Source organism: Eulemur rufifrons, chromosome 26, assembly GCF_041146395.1.
Source record: "Eulemur rufifrons isolate Redbay chromosome 26, OSU_ERuf_1, whole genome shotgun sequence".
NCBI lineage: Eukaryota > Metazoa > Chordata > Mammalia > Primates > Lemuridae > Eulemur > Eulemur rufifrons.
The window spans coordinates 8,118,423-8,130,291 of NC_091008.1; the positions used below are offsets into that span (position 1 = coordinate 8,118,423).

Genomic DNA, 11,869 nt, shown 5'->3' on the forward strand with positions numbered 1-11,869 from the left:
TCAGTCCTCATTGGTCAACGTGGGTGAGTCTGAATGCTCAATGTGGCTGCGTCTGATGGGTCAATTTGAATGAGTCCTGATAAGTCAGTGTTGCTGAATCTGATTGGTCATTAGATGAGTCCTGATTGGTCAACGTGGCTGCATCAGATAGTGAATGTCGTTGAATCTCATTTGTCAGTGTGGCTCAGTCCTGACAAGTAAATGTGGCTAAATCTGATTGGTCAGGGCTGCGGAGTCCTCATTGGTCAACGTGGCTGAGTCTGAGTGCTCAATGCGGCTGCGTCAGATTAGTCAGTGTGGCTGAATCTGATTGGTTGGTGTGGCTGAGTCCTGACTACTCTGTGTGGCTGAATCTGATTGCTCAGTGCTGCCGAGTCCTCATTGGTTAACGTGGCTGAGTCTGCGTGCTCAATGCGGCTGTGTCTGATTAGTCAGTGTGGCTGAATCTGATTGGTCACTGCGAAGGAGTTCTAAATGGTCTGTGAGACTGAGTCCTCAATGGTCAACGTGGCTGAGTCTGAGCGCTCCATGCGTCTGCGTCAGGTTGGCCAGTTCAGCTGAGTCTGATTGGTTTATTTGGCTGAGTCCTGATTGTCCAGTGAGGCTGAATCTGATTCATCAATTTGGCTAAGTCTGATTGGTCAGTGCTGCTGAGTGCTGATTGGTCAAAGTGGCTGAGTCTGAAAGCTCAATGCAGCTGCATCTGATTAGTCAGTGTGGCCGAATTGATTGGTAGGTGTGGCTGAGTCCTGACTAGTCAATTTGGCTGAATCTGATTGGTCAATACTGCTCAGTCCTCAATGGTCAATGTGGCTGAGTCTGTATGCTCAGTGCGGCTGCGTCTGATTACTCAGTGTGGCTGAATCTGATTGGTCAGTGATGCTCAGTCCTCATTGGGCAACGTGGCTGAGTCTGCGTGCTCAATGTGGCTGCGTCTGATTAGTCAGTGTGGCTGATTCTGATTGGTCAATGTGGCTGATTCCCGACTACTCAGTGTGGCTGAATCTGATTGGTCACGTCTGCTGACTCCTCATTAGTCAACGTGGCTGAGTCTGAATACTGAATACGGCTGCGTCTCATTAATAAGTGTGGCAGAATCTGATTGTTCGGTGTGACTGAGTCCTGACTAGTGAATGTGGCTGAATCTTATTGGACAATGCTTCTCAGTCCTCATTGGTCAACGTGGGTGAGTCTGAATGCTCAATGTGGCTGCGTCTGATTAGTCTGATTAGCGAGTGTCGCTAAATCTGATTGGTCAGTGTGGCTGAGTCCTGACTAGTCAGTGTGGCTGAATCTGATTTGTCAATGCTGCTGCGTCCTCATTGGTCAAAGACGCTGAGTCTCATTGCTTAATGCGGCTGCGTGTGATTAGTCAGTGTGGCTGAATCTGATTGGTCAGTGCTGCGGAGTCCTTATTGGTCAACATGGCTTAGTCTGAATGCTTAATGCGGTTGCGTCCGATTAGTCAGTGTGGCTTAATCTGAATCGTCAGTGTTGCTGAATCTGATTGGTCACTGCGGCTGAGTCCTAATTGGTCTGTGAGAGTGAGTCCTAATTGGTCAAAGTGGCTGAGTCTGAATTCTCAATGTGGCTGCCTCTATTGTCCAGTGCAGCTGAGTCTGATTGGTCTGTTTGGCTGAGTCCTGATTGGCCAGTTAAGCTGAATCTGATTGGTCAATTTGGCCGCATCTTATTGCTCAGTGCTGATGAGTCCTGATTGGTCAACGTAGCTGAATCTGATTGGTCAATGCGTCTGAATCGGATTAGTCATTGTGGCTGAATCTGATTGGTCAGTGTGGTTGAGTCCTGACTAGTCAGTGTGGCTAAATCTGATTGGTCATTGCTGCTAAGTCTGAATGGTCAATGCGACTGCGTCTGACTAGTCAGTGTGGCCTAATCTGCTTGGTCACAGCGCCTGAACCCGATTGGTCAATGCGGCTGTATCTGGTTAGTCAGTGTGGCTAAATCTGATTGGTCATTGTGGCTGAGTCCCGACTAAGTGTGGCTGAATCTGATTGGCCAGTGCTGCTGACTCCTCATTGGTCAACGTGGCTGATTCTGAATGGTCAATGTGGCTGCGTCTGACTAATCAGTGTGGCTGAATCCGATTGGTCAATGCGGCTGAATCTGATTGGTCAGTGCTGCTGTGTCCTCATTGGTCAACGTTGCTGAGTCTCAATGGTCAATGTGGCTGCGTCTGACTAATCAGTGTGACTGAATCTGATTGGTCAGTGTGGCTGAATCTGATTGGTAAATGCAGCTGAGTACTAATTGATCTCTGAGGCTGAGTCTGACTGGTCAGTGCACCTGAGTTCTGATTGGCCACTGCAGCTGAGTCTGATTGGTCTATACGGCTGAGTCCTGATTGGTCAGTGTGGCAGCGTCTGATTGCACAGTGAGACTGAGTCCTGATTGGCCAATGCAGCTGAGTCTGGTTGGACAATTCGGCTGAGTGTGATTGATCAGTGTCGCTGAGTCCTGATTGGTCAATGTGGCTGAATCTGATTGGTTAGTGTGGTTGTGTCCTGATTGGTCAACGTGGCTGAGTCTGATTGGTCAATGCAGCTGAGTCTGACTGGTCAGTGCACCTGAATATGATTGCTCAGTGTGGCTTACTCCTAATTGCTCAATGCTGCTGAGTCTGATTGGTCGGAGTTGCTGAGTCCTGTTTGGGCAATGCAGCTGAGTCTGATTGGTTAATGCAGTTCAATGTGATTGGTCAGTGTGGCTGAGTCTGATTGGTCAGTGCAGCTGAGTTCTAATTCCTTAATGCAGCTGAGATCCAGACGTGCTAAAGCTGATCCGAGGCTCAGGTTTCTGGGGAACTCTAGTGCGGTGCAGGCGCAGCTTGAGCGCGGCCTCCAGTCAGCAAATGGTCCCTGAGCTCCATGTTAAAATCCGACCCTGCGGCTGCCCGGGTCCATCTTGAAGGATGGGCTTTCAGGTACAAATTTGTCCCCATTCTGCCTCTCAGCCAGACCCGTCCGGGGCAGCGGCTGCAGCCGGCCTGGTCCCCCTAGTCCACGGGGGACCCCAGAGGCAGTGGAAGGGTCGGGCAGTGCCACTAGCCGTGTGCCTGGGAAGCGCCCAAGCGCCTGTGAAATACGGATCGGTTCTGGGTCGCGTCCGCTGCGGGTGGGCTGTGGAGAGTTGGCCGGCGCGGTCCGGGGCCTCCAGCAGAGGCCTGTGAGAACAGCTGAGGCAGGGTGGGGAGGACGCCGAGCCCAGCCCGGATGCCAGGAGGCTCATTAGGGCCTGAGGGGTGGGGCGCGGACGGGACCTGGAAACAGCTCAGAAAGGGAAATTGAGTCCAGTGTGTCGGGCCAGGGCCAGGAGGCTTTCTGAAGACGCGTGTGTCAGAGCGTCGCTGCCGCAAGATCTTAGGCTTCTCACGCGACCCAGGTGCGGCCTGAGTGTGGGCAGCGGCAGCGACGCCACCTGCGCGGTGGGGCTGGTCTAACGCAGGCAGCGGCTGGGCTGCGACAACCCGCGAGGGCGTCTGGGGACCCCGCTGCGCCCTGGTGGCTTCGGGAGCTCTGTTCCCGGCATGGGAAAGGTTTCTGACCACACGGTCATCCCAAGCAGAACCTCATCCAATGCAGGACCACAGAAACCTTCTCCATCTCGCTCCTTCACTGGGGTCGACTCCTGGGGTGAATCGCGTCCTCGGGAGTGTACACAACTGTCATCTTCACAACCTGAGGGTTATCGTCGGTGTTGGATTGTGCCCAGACTCCTACGTAGCTCTTATGGAGCAGGGTGGGTAGTGTTGGCGAGGCTAACTGAATGGATGGGAATTTGGGTAAAAGCTGTTGTGTGGCAAAGTCTCCTGGTGAAATTAACTCAAGCGTCATTTCCCCTAGTTGGGAGAAGGACGTATGGGCCTGGTAGGTTTTTAAGAAGTCCCTGTCCAGGAGATGTCTGGGGGCTGTCACGAGGGGTCCTAGTTGGAGGATAGGTAGAGATTTAGGAACTGTCATAGATTTGTAATCTAATTTATTATTTCAACTAGTTTTCAAATTTATTTTTCAGGATTTTATTGCCTGAAAATAAACATAGTTTTACTTTGTGTTCTGTATGCCTTCATTTTTCCTGCTCTGTTGTGCTGGCTGGAACGTTAGTGCAACATCAAAAGTGGTGGGAGGGCACACTCTCGCTGTCCCCAGTCCCAGGAGAAGCGTTCAGTCTTCCCTGTGACCACACAGCAAACTGCTATAGCCACACAGGTAACCTCACACACCACACACACCACACAGACACACACGCAGCCTCACACAGAGACAGGTGCACACACATCACAGAGTCCTAGGGCCATACCAGGAGGGAAGCAAAGGACAGTGGCTGTGGGGTCCCCAGCCCTTGACAGACTTGAGGCCGAGGGACAGCAGCACCTGGTGAAGTCCTTCCTCCATGTGCACTGCTGCTCTCCAATTGCTTTTTCTGCTGTTCTGGGTGATAGAGTCGAATGTGCTCAACTTCCTGGACACGAGACAGGGGAAGGAGGATGGGGCAGGGTCATCAACCGTGTGTACAGCACCCACACGACAGCTCAGCTCTGCCCGCCATGCGGCCCCGTGAGGCCCCTCGAGGCCAGGACAGGGTGCAAGTGCCTTGTGGTCCCTGCCTGGCTGCCATCTGAGTAGGCAAGTGGGCACACGGGTGGCCTGGGGCAGGGGCTCTTCTGTGCCTGCCACCCCATGCAGGGCCACGCCTGACGGGCATTGCCAGTGTGGGGGGCAGCACTGGAGGGCAGCTTCGGAAGGCCCCCTCTGTCCGAGGGTCTGGGCAGCCGGTGGGGGGTCCTCACGTCTGGACACTACGTGCTGTGCACCGGGGACGCACGGACAGAGGAGTGTGGGTGGGGCTGGCTGCACAGGTGCTGCCACCAGCCTGAGGCCACACCGCTGGGTCCTCGGATCACACACCCCTGCGGGTGCTCGTGTACTCGGCCTTGCAAAGTGACCCCTCCCTAAAGCACTTTTTGTTCTCTCCCCAGTACCTCAGCCTTTCAGACGGGGCAGCCCAAAGAGCAGACTTGACCAACTTCTGCACAGGACCCCGGCGACTCGCCACTGTCACCAGCAGCCCACTCTCCAACAGGACGCCCGCAGACCCCACGCCTTCCAGCCCCACGAATCGTGGCCCGCTGCAGATGCCCTCACCCTCCCCTCCCGTGCTCCGGCTGACATCACTCGCATCAAATCTTCCTCCACCTCCACACCCCCCCCCGGCAGTGCTCCTGGCCCCACTCTTCGGCTCTCTGTGTGGACAGCACAGGCCAGGCCGACACCCTGGGTTTGGTGGCAGAGCAGTCGCAGGCCCGTGAGGTGAGTCTGGACCCTGGAAAGTGCCGCCAGCTCGGTCTTTGCGTCCACGGGGGCAGAAGAACCCCCCAGGACGTGAGACGTGCTTATCAATAAAGGAGCAATGTTGGTAAAAATGGGCCTGTGCCTATTGCAACCATGTGCTTCCTTGGACAAGCCAACTTTTCCTTTTTCTTCCCCTAAAAAGCAACGAACGTGAGAACAGATGGTTTATAATTTTTTCTAGATAGTGAAGAGGGCCACCCACGGAAGCCTATTTGCAGCTCAGGGAGTAGATGGAGGTGGCCCTGCGCTGCCGGGACCCGGCCAGCAGCTCAGCCTGGGCCTGGAGGGTTTCTGCAAAGGTTCTTGGGCCTCACTTGTCTGTCTTGATTAACTCCCGGACTCTCATTTCTTCCACAGCCCCTCAGAACCTCTGTCATGGCTTGAGCACGTAAACTTGCACTTGTACCATCAAACCCAGATGGTAAGCACGCCCTGGAACCTCCTGGATGCTGTGCTCTACCTGGTAAGTTCCATGTGAAACATTTAACACCTGACTGCCACACTAAAAAAAAAAAAATTTCCCTGGGGCCATGGTGTTTTATTAAAACTAAACGATCCATTCTAATTTCTTATTTTTTATTGTTTTCTGTGCATGGGTTATGTGCAACTCAACCCACATTTTTTGAATTAAATTATCAGTATTAGTTGTAACAATGAGAACATCAAGATTTTCGTGAACCAACTGCAGGGTTTTGCTTCACACAGACCTGGGCTCAAAACTAGCCTGAGTTAAATGCAATTCACATGGCAGTCAGTGTGTTGCCCTGATTAGGCAGAGGGTGAGAGACAGCCGCAAAACTGCAGACCTTCCAGCAGGAACCTGAGGCCAGAGCGCTGCTGAGCGGGGCGACTGTGCCCCAGCGTGACTGGATGCTCACTCTGGCTCCAGCGACTGGGAAACCCTGGGTTTCCCCGACTCAGCCAGCGGGTTTTCTCCTCTGCTGGGCACACACCCGGGGTGGCACACACCTTCTCACGGGATTGTGTCCTCGCCGTGCCGAGCTGAGGCCTCACTGGGGTGACTGTCCCCCAAGCTTCAGTGGCTCCCAACAGCCCACCCTGGGTGCTAAGGCCTTGTGGTCCCACGCCCTGGAGTGGGGGCTGGGCCTAGCGACTGCAGCCCCAGGAGTGGACACAGGCGGTGCTGGGACTAGAGGGAGAGTAGCCCAGGAGACCAACTCGCCCTGCCCTGGCTGGAGCTCTCTGGCCTCCCGCTCGCTCCCTCCGATGGGCTGTCGCCCTGGTGCCGCTCACCCCAGGAGAGCCCATTCGGCTCAGAGTGGAAGGAGAAGGTGGCGCCCGGCCAGCGGCCCACGAGGACCTGCACTGGCCCCGCGTTGTGGGGACTCGGGTTCAGACCCCCGCCCGCAGGTGAGAAGGCGACTGCACTGGCACCTGGTGGAAGCCCCGTGAGGGACCCTGTGCGGAAGGCCCCGCTCCGCGGTGCTGGACTCCTGACCACGCAAACTGCTGAGGAATGAACAGGTGTAGTTTTAAGCGGCTACATTTTGGGGTAGTTTTACTGCAACTAACAGTAACTAAATAATATATCAACTTTGTCCTGGAAATCTATTCTTCGATGTCCAAACACCCTGACATCAGTGAGTGCCGCCCTGACTGGGCTGTTCTCCGTCTCCAGGGGGAGCGGGCCCCACGCCAGCCTGCCCACCCTCACCTCGACCCCCACCCCCCGGCCACTGAGCCCTGCTGGGTTGAGTCCCTGACGGTCCTCCCATCTCACGGTATCTGTCCCTGTGAACTCATCGCCCATGTCCAGAACGACAGCAGCAGGCTCCAGGCCGGCTTGCTGTCCCTGGTCTGTCCCTCCATGCTGGGGACACAGGGCTGCAGGTGCTTGCTTCCAGGGCCACCTGTCACTGTTCTCCTACGCCACCACTGGGCACTGATGCTTCAGGCAGGGCTGTGGCAGCTGTTACCTCGAGTGGCCCGGGGTCAGGCAGCGGTCAGGACCCAGGCCAGTAGCAGCAGCACCAGGACACCCACCAGGACGCTGGTGACACTGACCACCAGGATTTGGAACTGGCCCCCGGGCTTGGGCGGGTGCTGGGGTGCGGTGTGGGAGATTCCGCAGCTCTCTCTGGAAGGGCACAAAGGACGAAGGTTAGGGGCGGGGTCCTCGGGGGCTGGGTCCTCAGGGGCACCCATGGGCGGGGCTCCCTTCCCCTAGGGTTACCTGCCCCGCACTCCCTGACCTGAGGGGCCTTGCGGGACCCCAGCTGTGCAGTGACAGCTGTTACGTGGCCTTCTCCTCAGAAGAGTGCCCACCTGGCATACCTGCCCCGTCAGGGGTCAGTCGCTGCGGCCCTGAGTGGCCGGCAGAGCCCCTGCTCCCCACACCCCTGCAGCTCCTGTTCCTGCGGGGGGGGGAGGGGGCTGCCCACCCCCGGCCCTGTCTCGGGGCCGCACCTGTCACCGTGAGCTCTGCGCAGGGGCTCTCTTTGATCTGCGTCTTGGGGGTCAGGACGATGGCGCCACAGAGGTAGATGCCGCTGTCAATGGGTCCGGCGGCCCCCACGCTCATCTGGAAGTCGCGTCCCTTGGGCAGCTGCGTGAGGGGGAAGGGGGGGTCCTGGCCGGGCTGACTGCGGTCCTTGGGGAAGGCGGCCAGCTTGTCGGTCTGGTTGCTCGGGCTCATGCGGTACCAGTTCAGCACGAAGCTCTCCGACGTGTTGGCGAAGCTGCAGGTGACGGTGGCGTTGGCCCCCTCGGGCACCCAGAGCCAGGCGGGGGAGAAGCTGAGGGGCCTGTGGGGGCGTCTGAGGGGTGGAGAGGGAGCAGAGCCCAGCATGAGGGAGGGGCTGGGCAGCCGGGGAGACCCCCAACTTCCCTCAGCCCGGTAGCATCCTGGGCGGACCCTCCGCCAGGGCCCTCGGGGCGGGCGCTCACCTTCCACTTCATTGAGACCCCAGGCTCAGGGCTTGTCCCCAACCCTGTTTCCCCAGGAGCCTCCCCCTCCCCTCTAGGCTCCAGGCCCCCAGAGAGGGCTGTGCAGGGCCCGACCCTGCACGTCCCAGCTCTGCCCTCCTGGGCTCTGACCTTTAGGTGCCCTGCCCTGGGCCCGTCTGCTCTGCTCTGGGGGGCCGACGGGGGGCTGGATGGAGACCCCAGCCTGGAGGCAGTGGGTCCTCGTGGTAGGCTCAGGGCCCAGCCTCTGCCCTGCGTTCAGCACAAGCTCAGAGCTGGGACCCTGGGGACAGAAGTCCTCAGCAGGGCCATCGCGCTCTTGTGACCGCAATGGGGCCTCAGGATCCCAACCCCCTGCATGAGGATGTGGTGGTGGCTGCTCTTCCGCCAAGGACGCTGCCTCGTGGACACACTCACGCGTCTGCACACGCACATGCACACCGCCCCCCACACACGCACACCGCCCACGTGTGCTCACACACACACACACACACACCGCCCACGTGTGCTCACGCCCTTTCACACTTACCCTCACCTACTCACATGTGCTTTCTGGCACACAGGAGAAGAGGAGCCCCCATCTCGGCCCATGTGACCAGCAGTGGAGTTTCCTGCCCACAGCTGGGGGTCCCGGGAGGGACAAAGAGCCCACACCTTCCGGCTTCACCCCCAGACTGCACCTGGCTCTGCCGTGGTCCGGATTTACACGTGGGGAAACCAAGGTGCAGGAGGAAGCACAGGCTGAAGCTGCTGCAGACCCGAGCCCGGGTGTGTGCTGGTGCCGGAGTGACGGTAAGAGCGGAGCAGACCCCGCTGCCCCCCGGCCCCGCCGGCCCCCAGCCACCTGGGAAAGCGGCCTCCTCCCGGGGAGGCACTGACCAAAATCGAGACCTGAGACACCTGCCCGCGGCGCAGCGAGGTGACCTTCCTGTCCACCCCAGTCCTGTCCCTCGCTGGCCCCAGGTGCTGGCCCAGCCCTGTGGTGTCAGTCCCGGCTGTGCTCTCTCGGCTCCTTCCCCCGCGACGCCGGCTGGGCTTGGCCCCCAGCGCGTGGTGACAGGAAAGAGGCTGCAGCTGCCACGGCTACTACGGGTCCCTCTACTGCCTCTGGGCAGCGTGGGGACCTCTCACGGAGCAGTCACGGCTCCGAGGGGGCAGGGGGCAGCCAGCCTCAGTGCCCGTGGCCAGGCCGGCCCAAGAGGCAAGTGAGCCACGCCAGGGTGCGTGTGGCCAGGACCGATGCGTGGCCGTCCCCACCGGGCACCTCGCTGGGCGAATGAGGTGTCTGAAGTGACCCCTCTTGCTTAGGAAGGAAATCAGAGATGTCTGGAAAGTGCTGGAGAGGTGAGACCAGGGAGGATCCTGGGGCGGCTCCGCCACAGCCCTGCCCGGGACGAGGACGAGGACTGTGGGCTCCCCACGCCCCAGCCGAGGCCCAGCCATGGCCGCACTGGCTTCCCGCGGAGCCCGCCTGGCGCCCGCTGGGCATGGGGAAGTGTGGCCTGAGCCAGGGCCCCGTGGAGGGGCTGGGCAGGACCCAGGCGGCTGTGCCAGTGGGGGGCGGGTCCCCACAGCCGTGTGACTCTGCACACGGCCTGTCACACCCACCAGGAGGGACGGGGGTGTTGGGGAGGCCACGGTGGCCTAGGAGGGGCCAGGCCTGGGCTGGGGGTGGCTGCAGCACGTGCGGGGCTCCACTGGTGGCGAGGCCCTCTGCCCTGTGGAGCCGGGGGCTGCTCTCTGACCCCACTCAGGAGCGACACGATCACCGCGGGGCCTCGGGGAGCCCTTTCTTCATTCCGACATTGCGTGTTAGAGCCACACGGCACCACCCATCCCAGCACCGTGGGGCCAGACCCCTCACAGCTGCACGTCCCCCTGGGAGCCTCCTGCAGCCACACTAACACGCACCTCAGGCTGCTCCCTGGCCCAGAAGGTCACTGGGACGGGGTCTCGGACCCCAGTGAGGCCCCAGCCCCGCGAGGGTGCCGGGTGTGCCTGCCCTACGTTCGGGCAACCTGGAGGCTGGAAGGGATGAAGCCCCGCAGGTCTCCTTCACTGTTCCCGAGGAAGTGAGAGGAGAAGGGCAGAGCTGGTGTCCCGAGCAGGTGTCCCCAGGACATCTGCACACTCCCAAGGACAGCCCTCACCAGGGAGCACACCCCGGGACCCCACTGCTCGCCAGAACCAGGTGTGGCCTCGGACACTCTTGGAGACCAGGGGTGGGCAGTGGACAGGACAGGACAGGTGGCAGAGGGGAGTCCGGGCAAGGAGCCTTCCAGGAAGGGAAACTGAGGAAGGCAGGCAGGCAGGGCCTGCGGCAGGGGCGGCTGGTGGTCATCTTCCACCCCCAGCCCCTCGGAAGGAGATATGGATGCGCAGGGCTTCCCTGGCCCACAGAGGCCTCCCGGCACCCAGCCGCCTGGTGCCCTCAGTCTCCAGGAACCGCACTTGGGGCTGAGAACAGGCTCACGGCAGGAGTGACCACTGGAGCCACCTGCGCCCAGACCTAAGGTGAGAAAATGAGGACAGCTGCTCCTTCTCAGGTTGGGGGGTCAGAGAGGAGACCCTGCCAGGTCACATGGCAATGCCCTGTCCCTGCGTGGGAGCATCAGGATGGGAAGGTGGAACATTCCAGCACTCAAGTCACCCACCAAGGCTGTCCTCACTGGCCTGTTATCCAGCCCACAGATATCCAGGCACCGGGGACGCCCAAGAGCAACAGTTACATCATTGGCAGCCACAGAGATGGGACGGAGCAGCAAGAGAGAGCTAAGACCTGTCTGCCGGTGACACCGTTGCCCAGGGCCTCGCGATCGAGACCCACAAAGGCAGTAGAGGACATCGGATGCTGAACCGGAGAAGAGGTGAGTGATGCTGGCGTCCAACAGGCCATGCCACCTGCGAGGACCAGCACTGACACCTCGGGAACCTGGGGGCAGCGTGGCCACCACAGTGGCTGGGCCTCAGCTTCCTCTCAACCCCTCTGAGGTAGCTTCTGCAGCCGCCGCCCAGACTGACCCTAACTCTTGCTGTTCTGAGAAGTCCCCTCCAGAGCGCAGGCAAGGCACAGAGCAGAGAGCACGCATGGGTGGGGTCACGCCGGGACAGTCCTGTGACTCAGTTTCTTTTTACATCCGTTGTGGCTGGCTGCACTTTCTTTGTGGCCCACGGAGCCCTGGGCACTTGCCTTCTGGAAGTTAATATTGACAATATAAACCAGGTAGTGAAAAGTTCACCCTGGTTGTGTTCCTTTTACCATTTTAGTCAAAAGGTGACTCACTGGTCCATTTTCCAAAACGAGTACAAATGCTCTTGACATAAATTTAGTGATTTTATCAGTAGAATCACAGCTAGAGGTGGCCTCGGCTTTGGGAGCAGAATTAATCCAGGACAGGCAGACAGTCGCCGTCCAGGGAGCTAAGCGAGTCCCCTGCCCAGAGGAGAACCAGGCCGGCCATGCAGCGCCCCCGGAAAGCCCGGCCCCGCTCCATACAGGGCCCAGGTGCCACGCCAGGAGCAGCCAGCTCATGAAGACCAGTCCTGACTGTCTGGGAACGGAATTGATTTTAGAT

General features: G+C 59.0%; 1 pseudogene; it reads right to left on the reverse strand.

Moving 5' to 3' along the window:
* Window positions 1–6,897: 6,897 nt before the first annotated feature.
* Window positions 6,898–8,178, reverse strand: LOC138375511 (programmed cell death protein 1-like; annotated as a pseudogene).
* Between the last annotated feature and the right edge of the window lie 3,691 nt (window positions 8,179–11,869).